Source organism: Furipterus horrens, unplaced genomic scaffold (genome assembly GCF_987537825.1).
Source record: "Furipterus horrens unplaced genomic scaffold, mFurHor1.1.pri manual_scaffold_8, whole genome shotgun sequence".
NCBI classification, from domain to species: domain Eukaryota; kingdom Metazoa; phylum Chordata; class Mammalia; order Chiroptera; family Furipteridae; genus Furipterus; species Furipterus horrens.
In genome coordinates this window covers 38924623-38943132 of record NW_028327178.1, presented here as the reverse complement: position 1 = coordinate 38943132, position 18510 = coordinate 38924623, and the positions used below count along the sequence as shown (strand labels likewise).

Genomic DNA, 18510 nt, shown 5'->3' with positions numbered 1-18510 from the left:
ACATAGCAGTTGTGTCTAGCAAACTCTAGCGTGGTCCAGAAAGGTGGCTTCTACTGGGTTACTGTTTAAGTTGATAGCTTCAGGGACAGTCAGCAGTGAAACATCTTCTGCTTATGACCAAGAGCAGAGGTTTTCCAAATAAACTTAAGGGTAAGTTAATAAGTTTTTTTTATATTTCTCAATTTTCTCTGCACTTTTGGAAGCTTAAATGTTTAAGAAGATAACTGTTTTTTAACATGATAATACCCGCATTGTAACTTTTACATAAAGCTGGTTAGATATGGTTTTATAACACTTGCATATATGTTCACTGATTTGTTTGGAGAAAGGGTATTTGGTATATAATATACTTTTGCTATACTTTTTTGTAAGCTGGACAGGGCTATACCATTTAAAAAGCTGAATTGAATAATGTTGCTAAATATATTTCATCTATTAATGATTCATCTTAAGTCATCTACTTCTATGATAATATACTATTATGTTTTATGGGCTGTTGGTATATGGTAACAATTTTAAATGGTAAATCTAATTGTGGATGAAATAATAATTGCTTTTTTTAAGTGTATAAAAAATGGTGTTGGCCTCCTTGGTGATCCTAAGTACATTAAGAGGAACAATTCACAGCAAGAATTGACTAGTGTGAAAAACAAAGATGTGGACTCTGGTAACTGATTAACCATTGGAGCTCAAAAGCACTTACTGAGCTGAATAGAAAGGAATGGAGATAGATTTTTGTCATGCCTTACTACATCTGAAAAACATTTGGGGTAAAGAAAATTTGGATCTCCTTTTCCTGTATGTTTTAAAATAATTATTTTACATCTTTCATGGATCTAATTAATTTAATGAAAGTTTCCAGTCCCTTTATTTTGGCATACCAAAATAAAGCCTTAATATTAGACTGAATTCAATGCACAAATCTTCTGGGCATTTAATTTAACATAACAGTTGACATATGAATTTATCTGGAAATTAAAATAACTTTTTAAACAGATTTATACTGAATTTTCTACCAAGAGCTATCTGTAGGCCATCTTAATATGACTTTGCCTTGAGCTGAGAAAGACTGATGCATTCTTTTCATTGTCCACAGAAACTTCACTTTGTCATTATGTTCAAACTCAAAGACTATACCGGTTCCTTTAGGATGTTAATAAAGAATAAATATTCAGATGAGATTTCAGTTTTTCTTTGCAGGGAAATCCTTTGGATGCTTTTTAATCCTCCTCTCCAAGGCAATCCTGCATAAAACTTCTGATAATTCAGCTAGACTTCTATAATAGCCATGTAATGTTGAATCTGCAAAAGGAATGTGCTGATTCAGCAAACCAAAATTTATTTCAACATAAACTGTATTCTGACAATGGGGGAGGGGGGGTATATGGTTCTTGAATTTTTCTCTTTTCAATAGTTTCAGGCAAGATATAAGTATATATCAAGAGAGTGTACTTTTAATGTTTCTAGTAAGTCAATTATATATAGTAATATAAAATATTTTAAACCATATAATGTTTAAATATAGGGCTTATTGTTTGAAAATAAACTTTATTTAGGATTGTAATTTATTTATTATTTTTTATGTTTATGGTTTTGAAGAAAGCTATTTAGGAACTAGACAAATCTTTTCATAAAAATCTTATGGGTAATATTTAAACCTAACTACATTTTGGAGAGGGATTCTACAATTTTCATTTAATAGAATTTTCAGTTTCAAATATATGAAAGTCCTATTAAATGACTTTTATGTATTTTCCATAAATTTATTCCTTTAAAATATTGATACATTGTGATGTTTTAGTTAAAATTAAGGCCAAGATAGCTTTATCAATCAAATTAGTAGTCTGTTTTTGTACGTGTCTGTCTATGTATGAGTTTTATACAGCACAGTGTTATCTCAGGGCACAGGCCAAAAACTGTTCTACTCACTTAAAAATCTTTTCATTCTTTAAGTCTAGTTGTGGATGTATTCCTTTGTCTTTATTCCTAGCCACACAATATCACACAATGACTTTTTGTCAACAATGCTAACTTTCCTAACAACAATAACCTCTTTGCTTCCTGAATATTTTCATGTGTTTCCTACCAAAAACACTTAAGAGTCATAACATTTTTGAGCTAGAAGCAGTCTTAAAGATAACAAATGAATCCAACTCATGTTTGAGTTGTATAAAAAGCCCCCAAATGTAGCTAATCACTATTACACAATATAAGTGTAGAACATTACACTTTTCAGAATACAATCCCATACTAATAGTTTTTTCACTGCCCTACATTGACTCTTCTGAATGCTACATGAACTTCCCTAACTTGGGGAAAGAAATAGACTTACAGGTCCAGGAAGCACAGAGAGTTCCAAAAAAACTGGACCCAGGGAGAACCACATCAAGACACAGTGTAATCAAAATTTCAAAAAATTAAGGATAAAGAGAGAATCTTAAAAGCAGCAAAAGAGAAGAAGAGAATTATGTACAAAGGGGTCCCAATTAGACTATCAGCTGATTTCTCAAAAGAAACTCTGCAGGCAAGAAGGGACTGGCAAGAAATATTCAAAGTAATGAAAAGCAAAAACCTACAACCATGATTAATCTATCCAGCAAAGGTGTCATTCAAAATAGAAGGGCAGAGACAGTGCTTCCAGGACAGAGTAAAACTGAAGGAGTTCATTAGATCCAAACCACTGTTATATGAAATGTTAAAGGGACTTGTTTAGGAGGAAGAGGATCAAAACTATGAACATTAAAATGAAAACTGTATCATAACAACCAACAACAGAAGTTAGGGAACTGAAACAAAGGCAAACTAAGTAGGCAATGAGAGTGGGGAAAGAATTATAGGTATGGGGAACATTATGGGGGGAGGTCAGCAGGGAGGGGGAAGAAGGGAAGGGGAGGGAGATGGTGCAGGAATTAAGAAGCATAGTAGGAGGGAGTGGAGTAGACCAAAGATGTTGAGAAGAACTATATGCACAACCAATGGGCATGGACTAAGGGGGGGGGGCAATTGTAGGGAGGGGGGTCACTGGGTGGAAGAGAACTAAGGGAAAAGAAATTGGGACAACTGTAACAGCATAATCAATAAAGCATATTTAAAAACAAAACAAATAAAAAAACTGTGTTGTTATGTTAATGTCTTTGCTGAACTAAGAAATTATTTGCTTTTATGTTTTAATCTATGTCATTTTTGCTCCCAAACTTTTTTGGCATATGGCTGAATTTATGGAGTTGCCATTGGTTATGAAGGTGACTACTATTTCAAACCCTAATCTCTTAATGCAATTTAAAATTTTTATCAAACTGATGAGTGCGTCAGATTCCTTCATATTGGCCTCACTTTCCTTCATATTTGTGGGTTCTGCTATTTTCTGACTTAATATTGCTTTAAAGTATCTCAACAGTTTATTTTCTTAGAATGAATGTATGCATGTATTTTTGTATTATGTTAGTCACTCTTATATGGATATAGTTTAGGATTTTTCCCAAAAAGCCATCAAAAGTTTCTTAGGACTGACAGGAAATTTCAATAAGGTTATGAAGACCAGAATTACAGAATTCAAAACCTATGTTAAGGTGATAGAACTTATTATTTAAGGGGTGAACTCTTATTACAGTGCTTTGTACATAAGTGCTCAAAAGTGCTTTAAATGTTTTAACTTGAGGAATTCCAAGTAAATGTCATTACAGAAAGCTTGAGAACCAAAGGCTCAAAAATTTCAACTCTGATTCTTAGAACTAAATGTTAATTTTCCTAATCTCCTTATCTTTTTACAGGAAGAATCCTAAGTGAGGGATGATTCTAAATTTGGTAAATTTAGTTCAATCCAAGTGGACTCTGGAAAATAATCACTTCCATTTGTTTCTTACCTTTACAGGCAAGAGAAAAAGTAGTATGTTGAAAGGGTAGTATGTTGGCCTTTAAACCAAAACGAAATGGGTTTGAATACCGACTGCTATAAATCAGTTTACCCTTGGGAATTATTGAACCCTCTGTATTCTCTTTTCTTGATAAATTAGGGAAACTAATACCATTCTCTGAAAGTTGTTGGAGGGATTACATGATGTATTGTGTGTAAAACACCTAACACAGTTCCTAGAACATAGTAGGTGCAGCAAATGTCAATATTCTTTCCACCCCATTAATAAAATATATAATAAATTTCAACAAATAGCCTGAGTAACAGAAGCCAAAGCTTAACTCAGAATATATATTTTATTTTTGCCAGAGACATAAAATTAAATCAGCAAACTTAGAAAGCATTAAGATTTAATATTGAAAAATATTTTAACCTTATTAAATTAAAAAATTAGAAACCCATATAATTGAACCAAGTTAGAGTTAAGAAGCCATGTCAAACATATTTTGAGAGCAACATGTCAAAGGTAATTAAAAAATGTAAGTAATTTTAAAATTTTGAATTTCAATCATCTATAGTGAAGAACTTTGACATAGATAAACCAAATTACAGCATACCTGTACCTAGTATCTGAGTTTTTCAAAGGCATTTTATATTTATTATCTTATGTGACATCAAATTAGTTCTCCAAGGATTTCTGTATGGTCTAAGGATTGAGCTCTTTCTACTATCAATTGAATTATTTCTTCAGGGCTTTAAAATATGTTTTTCCTCCAAAAGATTATCTTCCAAATTAAGTTTATTGTAGGTAATATTAAATTATATTGCATTTCCTTGATAGTAAATGATAGGGACAGTGAGTCCAAAATGTTTTGGGTATAGTAAATTAGAAGAGAATTTAATATTTTCTAAAAATAACATTTAATTAGCCTCAAACATTAATTCATTAGGAGATGGAGCTAATGAACAAAGTACACATACCAGATATTTATGAAATGTATGTCATTAATCAGAATGGAGTTCAGAATAGTGTGACAAAGCATTCTGAGACCTAAGAACAGGAAATAGGTTATGACTTAATATTAGAACCAACAACTAGATCCACTTATAACACAAACTGATCTTACTGAGCTCTTGCAATCAAATTTAATTTCCTGGAAGATGTTTAATTGCTGTACAAATAATCTTTGTGCTGATGATATAATCTAAATTTATATCCATAGTAAATGAATTTTGTTTTTTTCTTAAATTGAAAAGCTTGTATGTAGATGGTATACCTAAAGATAAAAGTACCTCTTGTCAATTTAAGCCCACTAATTATATAGTCTTTAAAAACTTTTATTAGATACATAAGCAATTTAATCTTATGTGACTACTCATTAAATTACTGTTTAACTTGAATTTATCTTCATAGATTTAGAGTGAATATTATTATAAACAATGAAAAGAGGGCAGGGAGTAACAAATTTCAAAGGTATGTTTTAGATGTTTCTATTAAATACAGCTGCTTCTCAATTTATGATGGGATTATATCCTGATAAACTCATAGAGGGTTGAAAGTATCGTAAGTTGAAAATGCATTTAATACTAATACCACACTGTAGAATATTGATTACTTACCCTTGTAATCACATGGCTGACTGGAAGCTGCTGCCCAGTATTACAAGAGAGTGTAGTATTGCATATTACTAGCCCAAAAATAGTCCAAAATTTGAAGTCCTGTTGCTATTGCCAGCATATTGCTTTCCCACTGTAAAGCCTAAACAAAATCTTAAGTCAAGGACCCTCTGTAGCTAATTTGAATACTTCAGGACTAGCAACCAAACCCGCTATGCATCAAAAAATTAACTGGGAAATAGAGAACATTATGGTTCATCATGTTAAAGACATAAAACCTTAAAAGTAAGCATAAAACTATTACCTTATAAGTTATAATTACTGACAAAGTGAAAATATAACTTGCATGGAAAATTTTTAATTTTAAAATTCTATCTTAAGTCTATTCCCTTGAAAGTTCTTTGCCTACGTTTTTTATAGTGATTCACATTAGGAGAAAAACTTCCTTCCAACACAAAAACACTTTAAATCTAATAAATTTCTGAATGAATCTTGAAACATCGAGAAATAGAATACCAATAACTTTACGCAGCTTTCAGCACAATATTTTTGAAGCAATTTAGAGAATTCTGTGGTGAGGTCTTCTATACAAAATTTACATTTAACATATACGGGTCCAAATTTGGAGGGTAGTGATCTCCTAACTAAAAAGTAGATGAAATACAGTCTGAGATGGTAGGATCATTTACTTTTTCTGAAAATATTAATATTGTTCCCAATTTTCAATAATCTAATAAGAACTAAATGGTAAATACCATTTACATAGCATTTTACTAATCTATTAAATTCTTTTCTAGTTACTTTCCAAGCAATTGTCTTACAAAGTTTAAAACAAATATATGTTGCTCAGAAACAAGTATTAACTATAATATAGAACTAACCACTGAAATCTGGCTATAGGCCAGAAACCTGTCCACTGGGTGTGGAACCTGGCTATACCATAACCTGTCTATACCATAACCTGCCTACAGGTCCTTCAGTGAGAAAAGTTGTTCAGTCCATTCCAGCATGACAACATCAGCCTTTTATCCCACAGTTTTACTTTTTAAGATGTCAGTGTTTACTTCTTTGTGATGAATGACCTTTTCTAGATCCACCAGTAAGGATAGATTAAACACATCTAGCGTAAATTAAATTCTCAGCAGTTCCTTGAAACCATGACAAACCACATGTTTAATACTATTGTTAAAGCCAGATAAATAATATGAAATCAAATTTCTATGAAGGAAGAGCACAATGACTCTGAAATAAAAATTGGGTTATCTTTTTAACCTGACTTCTCAGTCTGTGGTTTTAGCTCAATTTATTATAACATATGATTAATGATACCATAACACTAAATCAGTCCCTGTGGAGTCAGTTAGTTTTAACTTACTTCATAGTCATAGATTACACCCAGCAGTGTTACTGCTATAATAATGTAGCAATGTTTCTCAAGGTTTAGTCTCTGGACCATCTGAGTCACCAAGGAGATGCCTATTAAAAAGGCAGATTGCTAAACTCCTCTAGATGTTTAATCTAATCACATTAGATTTCCTGGTGGGTAGATCCTATAAATTAATCTGCATACTTACATATTTTCTAGATTATGCTGGTTGCTCAATAAAGTTTGAAAAGCAGCACACACACACAAAAAGGCTCTATTTCTTATGAGAGACTGAACAGGAGTGTACAAATTCCTTCAAATCCAACCATTGTCACTATCAGAAAAATAGCCTCAAATGCACATGTTCAACCAATTTTAGGTCAGCATTAGTACACTTACAAAGTAGTGCATACAATTATTCTTACTCCTTTCTACACAAACAAGCTTTCAAAAATTAAATTTTCCATTAATAACATAAAAATAGTGAAATGGAAGTCTCATGCTTAAACTTTATCTCTCAGTTTGGGTTCTCTCTGGAAAGTAGATCCTAAATCCTCCAGCTTATGTGCAAGTTCTTTTTTCGGAAGTCATCCCAGAGAACAGAAGTGGGGAATTAGAAGGAAATGGGGGCGAGATGGGAGGAAGGCCAATATAAGAGTGCATTCTGGAGTTCATCCCCCGCTATGGTCAAATGGAGTTCAATCTCTACCTTCTTAGGAACCATGAAAGAGGAGCATTTATCTGCCAGTTCTGACTTCTATCAGTTAAGGGTTGCTTAGTGAGCTGTTAATTTTGTCACACTTTCAGGTTGTGCTTCTATTTCCAAAGGCTTCAGAAAACCCCCAGGACAGAAAGTCCAGGTGAGGGGCTGCAGGTTTCACCTGCATGAATCTGGTTGCCACTGCAGTGACAAGTAAGCGGGGCCCAAAAGTTGCCCATTCATCACTATTACAGGACAAATATGGTCAAACTGCTTTTTCCTTAGTTTACTAATACAATTTTAATGCATTATATAACTAAAATGTATTTTCTGAGAAACAAGTACAGCCAATTTCAAATGGAAAGTGAGGAACTTTAGCCTATTTATATCTGATGTATTTGATCCATTCCCACAAAACCTGAGATGCACTGAAATTTGATCTTCTGTGAGAAAGGTATTTTCTAATAAACTACATTTCATTTCCTGCATTTGGTTGCCAATTTTTAAAGGGCCAAACAGCAGCAAAATGAACAGTTAGTATGTAGTCTGAAAATACTTTGTGCCCAGCATTGATTCAAAGATCCAAAGATTTTATTGTTTAAGTTTATATTGTTAAAACTATAGTAAAAGCAGACTGACTACATTGGAGCCTCAAGTAACACTTCCTATTGTAGCGAAACACAGAATTTTGAATAGTACAAGTTTGTCCTGGACTGTGTCCAAGAGGGTCTGGTTACAAGAAATAATTCATTATAACCTCTAATATAATCCTAGTGCATGGCTCTGAAGGATACATTAGACAAAAGCTCTAGTCTGATAGATAAAAAATAGAAAACTAAACAGCCAGTTGTGCGCTTTAATTAAGTATACTGTTTACCATATTTGTTTGCCCAATGATAGAGCTAGTTTAGCTAAACAAGAAAGAAATAGGTATAAATAAAAAAGAAGTCTGATTATCTTTGTATTTAACTTGAATTGTTAAAATAATTGAGTTTTTAAACATAACCTTCTTCTTTCTTAGAAGGTGGTTAAATAGACTAATGCATTGATAAGGATGAAATAGGGAAATTAGACTAAAGAGGGCCTAGAAATTTAAAAAAAAAGTGGGAATACACACTGCTGAACAAAACCCAATAATTAGAGATACTATTTGCAAAAAAAAAAAAAAGAATCAGATAGACTCAGATCTTCACTAAATTAACTCAGATCACAATCAACTTGATACCAACACTTCCTTTCTTGGCCTTGAAGCTGAGTTTATCATAAATTTATGTTAAATACATGATTCCCGACAACCACCAATTTCTGAAATAAACAAATAAATTAGTTTTTCCTTTCTATGCAGTTTTGCAGTTGGGCTGGGCGATTTTTAAAAGTCCCTTGGAATAAAATGGAAATAGCAATATAATATTACTACCTGATTTATCTAAACTTAATTACGTGAATCAAATAAGATATGTAAAAGCACTTAACAAATTGTAATTTAACCCCTTCTATAATTATAAATATCTCACAATTTACATAGCGATCCAACAACTTCACTATAATTATGTAACTAGCAATTGGAAAGATCTCTATGATTAGCTGTAGCTCTTAAATCTATCTATGATTAACAGTTTCTTACTCTGTTTGGATATGTACATATAATCATTCCATCCTATCAACAATCCTGTGAAATACCCAAGATATATATTATTATCTTCATTTCATTGATAAATAACTGAGGCATAGCAAAGTTAAATTACTTGCACAATAGGATTATAATTAAAAGTAGAATTCATCAAAAAATTAAGTGGAGCTTCTGCTGATTTTCCAATAGCAACCTATACAAATACATTACTATATATTTACGGTTTCCAGAATTCACAATGATTTCCACAGCAGAATCTTTGCACATACCTATTGCTTCCAAAAGCCAGGTTCTTCTACCACTCTGTCTGCTCCCAATAGGCATGCTGCTTCAAAATTCTATGAAGTCTTCTTTATAAGAAATTCCACATATATTATTTCAATCTTACAACAACCTCTTTGGACACAGTAAGTATCAGTGTCCTCATATATCAGTTGTGGAAATAAGATTTATCTAGGAAACATGTAGATAATCAGAAATAGGGCCAGAGCTTAAACCCGGCTCCTATCTCCCAGCTCAAGACTTGCCTAATACCATATGCTGGGAATGTGGCTATATGCCATCATTGATTGTAGAACACAGTTGCAATTTTTTGAAGCACTTCCTTCTCTGATAACTTCTGAGATTACTACATAATTAATTCAAGGCTCTTTGTTTTATTTAGTTTTAAACTTACTACATAGAAGAATCCACAACTTGGGTCTGGGAAAGGCTAATATAAACATGTTTGCTAATTCCATTACAAGTCAGTTTATATTCATCTCTCAAATATCCACACCTATTGTAAGGCAAGTAAAAAAGCATGTGTGCCCTAATTACTAAGAAATACAATTATTAATGAAAAAAATCTAAAAAATGAGCTGAGATTGGTTCATAGAATAGGTGCTTCACTCCAACCCTGATGAGAGATCCCAGTTTATTTTCCTCTTCTCCATTATGATTTAAATTAAATTGCTATCAAATTTAAAAGTCCTTTTAGTGAGCCCTGGCTTGGTGGTTCAGTTGATTGGAGTGTCATCTCCTACACTAAAAGGTTATTGGGTTCCATCCAGTGGGGATCAAATATGGGAGGCAACCAAACAATGTATCTCTCTCACAACAATATTTCTATCTCCCCCTCTCATTCTCTTCCTCTCTCTCTAAAATCTGTAGTAAACATATCCTCAGGTGAAGATTAAAAAAAAAAAAAAAAAAAAAAAACCAACTGAAAAGCACAGGGTAAGTTTTAAATAGTTTTTACTACTCAAAAATAGTAGGGTGTACTTCAAAGAACATGAATATATGATTTATAGCCAGAAGATTTGGTTTGAAGTCTTGGGTCAACTTATCTACTAGTCTGTACATATAATGCTAGTCAAACCATCTAATTTCTCAGCTTCTGTGGAAAGATGAAAACCTTACCTGTTATACTTTTATGACAGTTACCTTTAGATTCAAAAGAGAATCTATGTAGGAAAAGCACTTTGTATTTTACCATCATTAATTGTTCTTCAATCTATTTCCTACCAGTATTAAACCACTTCTAAACTCAGGAATTTCAGTGTGCTGCCTATAAATCAAATAATATTACAGCTTATATTATCTATACCATAATATTCTCTAAAAAGAGTTTAGGTAGGTCTGTACATAGTTGAGAAGGAAATACTCCTGACTACAAAAGCTCATTTTAAAATGACCTTTTTATTAGTTTATACTTCAAATTCCGTAAGGCTTCTGATCATATGATTTATAACTAAAACTAGGACATTTTTTAGAGTAAACAGGAGCCCTATTAATAATTAGCCAGAACAACAGATATTAACCAGAACTGTTGCTAGTAAGCCAGGGCATATGGTCACTTTATATAAGAAGCATACTAGATCTGGGAAGAGAAAGTCTATTTATTTCAGTCTTAATATCCAGGGAAACATATTTTGTAAAAACTATAGTTAAAAAAGTCCTCTACAAACATAAATTGTCACCAAAGGTGTGAAGTGAATTAAAGTATAATTTAATTTCACTATATATTTATAATACTGCTTGTTATAACTTAAGCAAAATTTAAAAATATTGGCTGCAACTGAAGGTATCCTTTAAGAATTTTGGACATATAACATTTTTGGAATGGTAACTGTCAAAGCTGCCTTAACCTTGGACTAATATCTGGATTAGGAAAAGCACAAATCCAATATTTAAGTCTATTTTTCTCAAGTATAGTAAAAATAAGAAGAACTGGGGGGGGAGAAGCCAGTTATAGTAAAAATAAGAACTGGGGGGGAGAAGCCAGTGAACGTGTTTGAAGACGTATCATATCTGTAATTAGTGAAACATGAATACATTAAAAATTACAATTATTTGCCAGAAGTGAATAAATTTATCAATTCACAGATGGAAAAATTACCATTTAAGATGAGAATCATTATTTTCTTAAAAGTGGACAAAGCAATGAATATTAAATGTGTTTGCTCTTGTGAATCTATCAAGGAATACTTTAATTGATAAACTCCAAGTGACTTGTTCCTACAGTTAACCCTTCATAATATTTTACATTACTGTAAATACTGTTCCCACAACTTCCATCATGGTAGCATTATATAAATGTATGTAGGACAATGCAATATAGTACTATATTTACTAGATAAAAAAGTAGAGTAGTTTTTCAAGATTACCAAAATAAAACCCACTTTCCTACTTTACGGTCTTAGTGATCACTCTTAAATTCTTTTATCATCTCTACAACAGTTAAGCTCTGAGGTTCTTATAAATGTCATTGTTAATTGGCAATGTTAAGTGTTAATGCCAATCTTACAAATGCCAGAGCTATCTAACAAAAGTCCTGGGCTTCATAAACCTATCAAATATTGCCTGAGCAGCCACTGTACTATAAATGGATGACCTGTAAGAAAAAGATGCCACTTTCCATTGATAATAAATCATCTTGCAATAACAGATGAATATTCTTGATCAGCTCATCATCATTTAAACTTAGGTGACTGAGCAATTTTATAGTATACTGTACTATCTTCACCAAATATAAAAAGACAATTCTTAAAATGGGAAAAATGCATATCTAGTAAAATTTTACCCATTACCGATGCGAAATGAAGTAGCTAAGTGGGTGATATTTAAAAACACAAAATTACTTTAATAGTTTATAAAAGGAAATGAGGAAGGTATATGTAGCCATAGCGAAAATCAAGATAAACAAATCTTTATCTATGTTGGAAATTGGCCAGACTACATGAGGTTAATGTTTCTAACTAGAAAACCGTTTATAATCTTTAATGTGTATTATGGCACTTTGATGACCACCTAAAACTGTCAAAATAAAAAAAGTGTGATACTGACACCCTTCATGAATATGTAAGAATATCTTTTAAAACAATTATTAAACTGCTCTACCTACACTGGATTTTGGCACCATCAACTCAAATCACAGACAAGAACTTGGGGCAAAATTACTAATTGATGTATATACCTAACCCCAAACAACACTTAGTAATTACTGTAAACAACTTAAAAAAAATTAAAGTGTTTCAGTTGACACATACATTGACAGTTAATATAATTTTCTTTTGTCTTAAAGTCTTATCTTTCAAACAGCCTTTTGTCTTAAAGTAACTCTTTTGTCTTATTCTTAAAACAGCTCTCTGGTGTATTCATTTTAAAAGTGCTGAACAGTATTATTTAAATATTCATAATGATTTTAATCACTTTTAAATTTTAGCCTAAAGATACAGGTCCTCAATGCTGGGGGAAAAGGGGAATGGGATGACGGTGGATTGGGAGAGAGATGGGAAACACCCAGCCCGAACAGCAGAAATAACCTTGGACTAGAAATCCGATATCCTTGTCCCAGTCCCAATTCTATCCTAGTTCTTAAGATAAATCATGTAACTCATTTTTTCATTGAATACTTATTTGGTCATTATATATGCTAGGTCTATTCAGTCCAATACAGTAGCCACTAGCCACATGTGGCTTTGAGGACTTCAAATGCAACCAATCCAAATTGAGATGTGCTATGAAGATAATATACACAACAAAAATTTAAGAATAGTATGAAGAAAAACTATGTAGAAAGTTTCATTAATAAATTTTCATCCTGATTACATGTTAAAGTAATATTTTATTTTATTTTTTAAAAGATTTTATTTATTTCTTTTCAGAGAGAGAGGAAGGGAAAGAGGGAGAGAAACATCAATGTGTGTGAGAAGCATCAATCAGTTGCCTCTCACATGCCGCTATCTGGAGACCTGTCCCACAATCCAGGCATGTGCCCTGACAGAGAATCGAACCAGTGACCTTTTGGTTTGCAGGCTGGCACTCAAACCACTGAGCCACACCAGCCAAGGCTGAAGTGATATTTTAGATAAAACTATTTTATTTGATTTTAGAAAGAGAGAAGGGAGAGAGAGAAAAAGAAACATCGATTTATTGTTCCACTTATTTATATGCATTCATTGGCTGATTCTTGTATATGCCCTGACCAGGGATGAAACCCACAACCTTGGCATATGGGCACAACTCTAACTGATTAAGCTACCTGACCAGGGCTATTTCAGATAAATTTAATTAAATAAAATATATTAAGTAAATTTCACCGGTTTCTTTATACTTTTTAAATGTGGCTACTAGAAACTTTAAAATTATATATGTGGCTCTATTGGATAGCACTACAATATGACTCTGTGGTAAGAACTAGGAATATGGAGAAGAATAAAGAAAGCATAGTCTCTGCTGTCAAATAATCACCCACAGTCTAGTTGGAAAAGATGAGATATAAAAATAATTACAGTATAATGGTGTTAAATAAAGTGTTAAATAAAGTGGTAAAGATACATAAAGGGGTATGGGAGAATAAGGAGGGCTATTTCTGGAAGGGGGTAGGAATAGGTGAAGAGCAATGTTAGGTTAGCCTCCCGGAAATAGTGCCACCTAAGCTGGGTCTTTTTTTTTTTTTTTTTTTTTTTTTTAATTGATTATGTTGTTAGAGTAGTCCCAGTTTTTTTCCCTTTACTCCCCTCCACCCAGCACCCCGTTCCCTCCAGCAATCCCACCCCCCTTAGTTCATGTCCATGGGTCATGCATATAAGTTATTTGGCTTCACCCTTTCCTATATTATTCTTAACTTCCCCTGTCTATTTTGTACCAAACAATTATGCTTCTTAATCCCTGCACCATTTCCCCATTTCTCCCCCTCCCCCCTCCCAGCTGATAACCCTCCAAATGATCCCCATACCTAAGATTCTGTTCCTATTCTGGTTTGCTTAGTTGGATTTTGTTTTTTTTTTTTTAGATTCAGTTGTTGATAGTTGTGAGTTTGTTGTCATTTTAGTGTTCATAGTTTTGATCTTCTTTTTCTTAAGTAAGTTCCTTTAACATTTCATATAATAATGGCTTGGTGATGATGAACTACTTTAGCTTTATCTTGTCTTGGAAGCACTTCATCTCCCCTTCCATTCTAAATGATAGCTTTGCTGGATAGAGTAATCTTGGTTGTGGGTCCTTGATTTTCATCACTTTGAATACTTCTTGCCAGTCCCTTCTTGCCTGCAAATTTTCTTTTGAGAAATCAGCTGACAATCTTATAGGCACCCCTTTGTAAGTAACCCTCTTCTTTTCTCTTGTGGCTGTCAAGATTCTCTCTTTATTTTGAGCCTTTGGCATTTTAATTATGATGTGTCTTGGTGTGGTCCACCTTGGGTCTAGCTTGTTTGGAACTCTCTATGCTTCCTGCACTTGTATGTATATTTTCTTCGCCAAATTTGGGGAGTTTTCCTTCATTATTTTTTCACATAAGCTTTCAATTTTTTGCTCTTCCTCTTCTTCTTCTGGAACCCCTATGATTTGGATGTTGGCATATTTAAAGTTGTCCCAGAGGTTCCTATGCCTCTCCTCATTTTTTTCAATCCTTGTTTCCTCATTCTGTACTGGTTGACTATTTTTTTCTTCCTCATGTTCCAAATCATTGATTTGAATCCCGGTTTCCTTCCCTTCACCATTGGTTTTGTGTGGATTTTCCTTTGTTTCATTTAACATAGCCTTTACTCCTTCCTTTATGTGTTTGCCATACTTAAGTATATCTTTCAAGCTTGCAAGCATCTTTATCACCAGTGTTTTGAACTCAACATCTGTTAGGTTGGCTATCTCCTCGTCCCTTAGTTCTCCCACTGGAACCTTGATCTGTTCTCCCTTTTGGGCCATACTTCTCTGTCTCCTCATTCTGACAGGCTCCTGTGTTTGTTTGCCTGTATCTTAGAGCTGTCACACCTGTTACATTGTAAGGGGCAGAGCCTTAGATATTTGTCAGTAAGGGAAACCTGTTTCACCACGTTGTAGTGCTGTATGTGGGGGAGGGGTCTGAGAGGAAACAATGCCGCTTGCTCAGCATTCACCGCCTTTCCAGGCACTTCTCCCACTTCTGTATGGGACTGGTGCCTCTCTAGCTATTGCTCTAGCTGTTGTTCCCAGAGTGGGTGGGTCTGCGCACATTCTAGGACCATGAGGGCCCTTTAAACAAGCGGACTCTGCCAAGAGACTGGCAGTTTCTGCCTCTGCCCCAACCCCCACTGGTTTGCATAGTCAGAAGCAATGAGGCTTTATTTTCCCCAGTGCTGGGACAGTGAGCTGCACAGTCTGGTCTGGTGCTGGGAGCACTCCCCAGGTGTCCCTCCCTAGTTTTTAAGATGTGTGACTGTGCTTTCCGCCATCCTGCCACTGCCGCCATCACACCTCGTCCTCTCTGCTCCCGCTCTGCCCCTCCTACCTGTCTGGATGAGTATTTCTTCTTTATATCAATGCCCCACCATTTTTTGGAACTTCTGGTTGTCTCTAGTTTTGAGGTAGCTGTATTTCTTCTTACTTGTGGAGGGAGACACAGAATGTCTGTCTAGGTCCCCATCTTGGCTGGAAGTCTAAGCTGGGTCTTAAAGGTAAGTAGAAAGGTAAAATATAAAGGATCCGGGTGAAGGTAATTCCAAGAGAAGATTGTATGAGCCACAACAAAGAAATAGCAAGGGGGACAAGGGAGGAATAAAAGCAGTTTCCTATTGAGAGAAGGAAAGGGTGAGGTGGAAGGTCGAGAGTGTACAAGGCTAGAAAGGGCTCCTGTGACATTTAAAAGGAACTGGGTTTTAATCTTTAGGCAATGGAGAGCTCTGAAGTGTTTTAAGCAAGGCAGTCCCAAGATCAGAAATAATGATTTAAATCTCTGGCAGCTGTGTGCAAACTGGATTAAGGTAAACAAGGCTTGAAGTAAGAAGGCTGTAGTCTAGGTAAGAAATATCAGGGTCTAAGCTAGAGCTGTAAGTGTGAGATTAGAAAGGAAAGCACCAATTCGAAACTATATTAAAAAGATAACATCAGATTGACTTGTTCTGACACAATGGGAAAAGATTTTATTTTATTCTAAAGAAATGAGAAGATCCTGAAATGTTTTGAGCAGGGGAGGCATCATGTTTTGACTGCTGTGGAGAATACACTGCAAGGGGAAAACAGTACTAGAAAAATAGTTGTTTTTAAAAAGATGAAACGGCTATTACTACAGAAGAGTTTTGAGGTGATGATAGCTTGGTCAGTGTTAAAAAGGGGCTGAGAAGCAACTGGATTCATGTTTGTTTGTTTTTTAAATCCTCACACGAGAATATTTTTTCATTGCTTTTAGAGAGAGAGGAAGGGGTCAAAAGAGAAGGAAACGTAGATTGGCTGCCTCTTATAGGCTCCCAAACTGGGGATTGAAAGGGAAACCTAGATATGTGCCCTGACCGGAAATCGAACTTACAACCTTTTGGTAGACTGGATGGTGCACTTCAGGGTTCAGATTTCATTTTTTTACTTGCAAAATGGTATTGCCTAATTCACAGGGTTGAGAAAGGAAAATGAAAGTTCAGGAAGATCACACCTGTTAAGCCCAATTGTTTTGTGTAATCAGAAAGCTAGGGTGTCTGCTGAGAGTGAGAATATTATATAGAGGTTTGAGAAAATAGTGAAAGTTTGGAAGCCAGCAAAGGGTGAAGCCAGAGAACTTATATGCATGACCCATAGACCTGAATTGGAGGAAAGGGGTATACTGGGAGGACGGAAGCAAAGGGAAAACAAATTGGGACAACCATAACAGCATAATCAATAAAATATACTTAAAAAAAAAAGAAACAGAAAGAGCTGAACAAAGACTATTTTAAGGACTAACTGATGCCCTACCTGAGGTCTGAAACCACATAATTTTAGTGATATCAGTTGAACGTATTATGTGATTTTAAACTTCACAACTGTCAGCTACCCAACTGTAGTAATTAGGCAGATTGTAGAATCAAGTTTCAGCTTTAAAATGGATAAGTTAGATGATTTAAAAAATCTATGTAGTTCCAAAATTATACAGTTCTAACAATTCTAGAATTTTTATTGCTACCACATGATTTTTCTTATTGTGATTAAATGTGCATAATATCAAACTTACTATTTTAATAATTTCACCAGGCAATTTTTAAATGAGCATCCTAAGCCTCCAATGGGTTTTCTGTATGCTAGTAGAGTAAAATCCCATCTCAAGATGGCAGCACTGGGCATGGGGTGGCTGGAGTCCTAACTTCTGTTGCCTCCGAATGAAAGCAGTCTCATCTTTTTAATTTTTTTAAATCACAATATAATACAAGTATTCATTTTCTAAGTATTGGAAAAGTTTGGGAAGCATTGTTCTAAGCCATTAAAAAAAACAAAAAACAAAAAACAAGAAACCCAGTATTATGAAAGGTTAAAAATAACTGTTTCTTTGTTAAAGAAATTTTCTCACTTCTTTAGGATTTCATAATTTTCTCTACCAGGTAGGGGCATAAAGCTTCTCATTGGGGGCAAATATCTATGCCCACCATTTCCACTGTTAAAGTAACCATCATAGAACCTCATAAGGAGAAGCTAATAATTTTGAATGGGTTCAAAGATTTTCCTCCACCTACATGAAAAACTGGAATCCCTCAAGGGATACCCAATTCATTTATCCAGAATACTGACTTTATAGCAGGTACTGAGCTACTTTCTGAAGATACAAAGGTGAACAAGACATAGTTTTGACCTTAAGAAACTTATAATCTAGCGAAGAGACAGGATTAATTAAATAAATAATTTAAATTGTAGTAAATGTAAGCTGGGAAGGTACACAGTACTATAAGAATATCTAATAGAAGACACTATTGAAACAAGATAAAGGGATTCGTAATCATCAGGCAAAGGGTTGGAGTAGGTTTGGTTAAGAATTAGAGGCAACTACATGCAAAGGCCTCGGACTAAAAGGCCAGTGAGGCCACAGGGCAGAAAATGTTTGGAAGTGAACCTGGGGGGGCGGGGGGGGGGGTGGGTAGAAGAGGAAA

The 18510-nt window shown here is 34.2% G+C and overlaps 1 protein-coding gene across 1 annotated transcript in view; it reads left to right on the top strand.

Moving 5' to 3' along the window:
- RBBP8 (RB binding protein 8, endonuclease) overlaps window positions 1–18510 on the top strand; it is a 105553-nt gene continuing 87043 nt past the window's right edge. Inside the window, exon 1 of the mRNA XM_090285736.1 lies at window positions 1–150. The gene's annotated coding sequence lies outside the window, so the exon portion shown is untranslated. The remainder of the gene's footprint in view (window positions 151–18510) is intronic.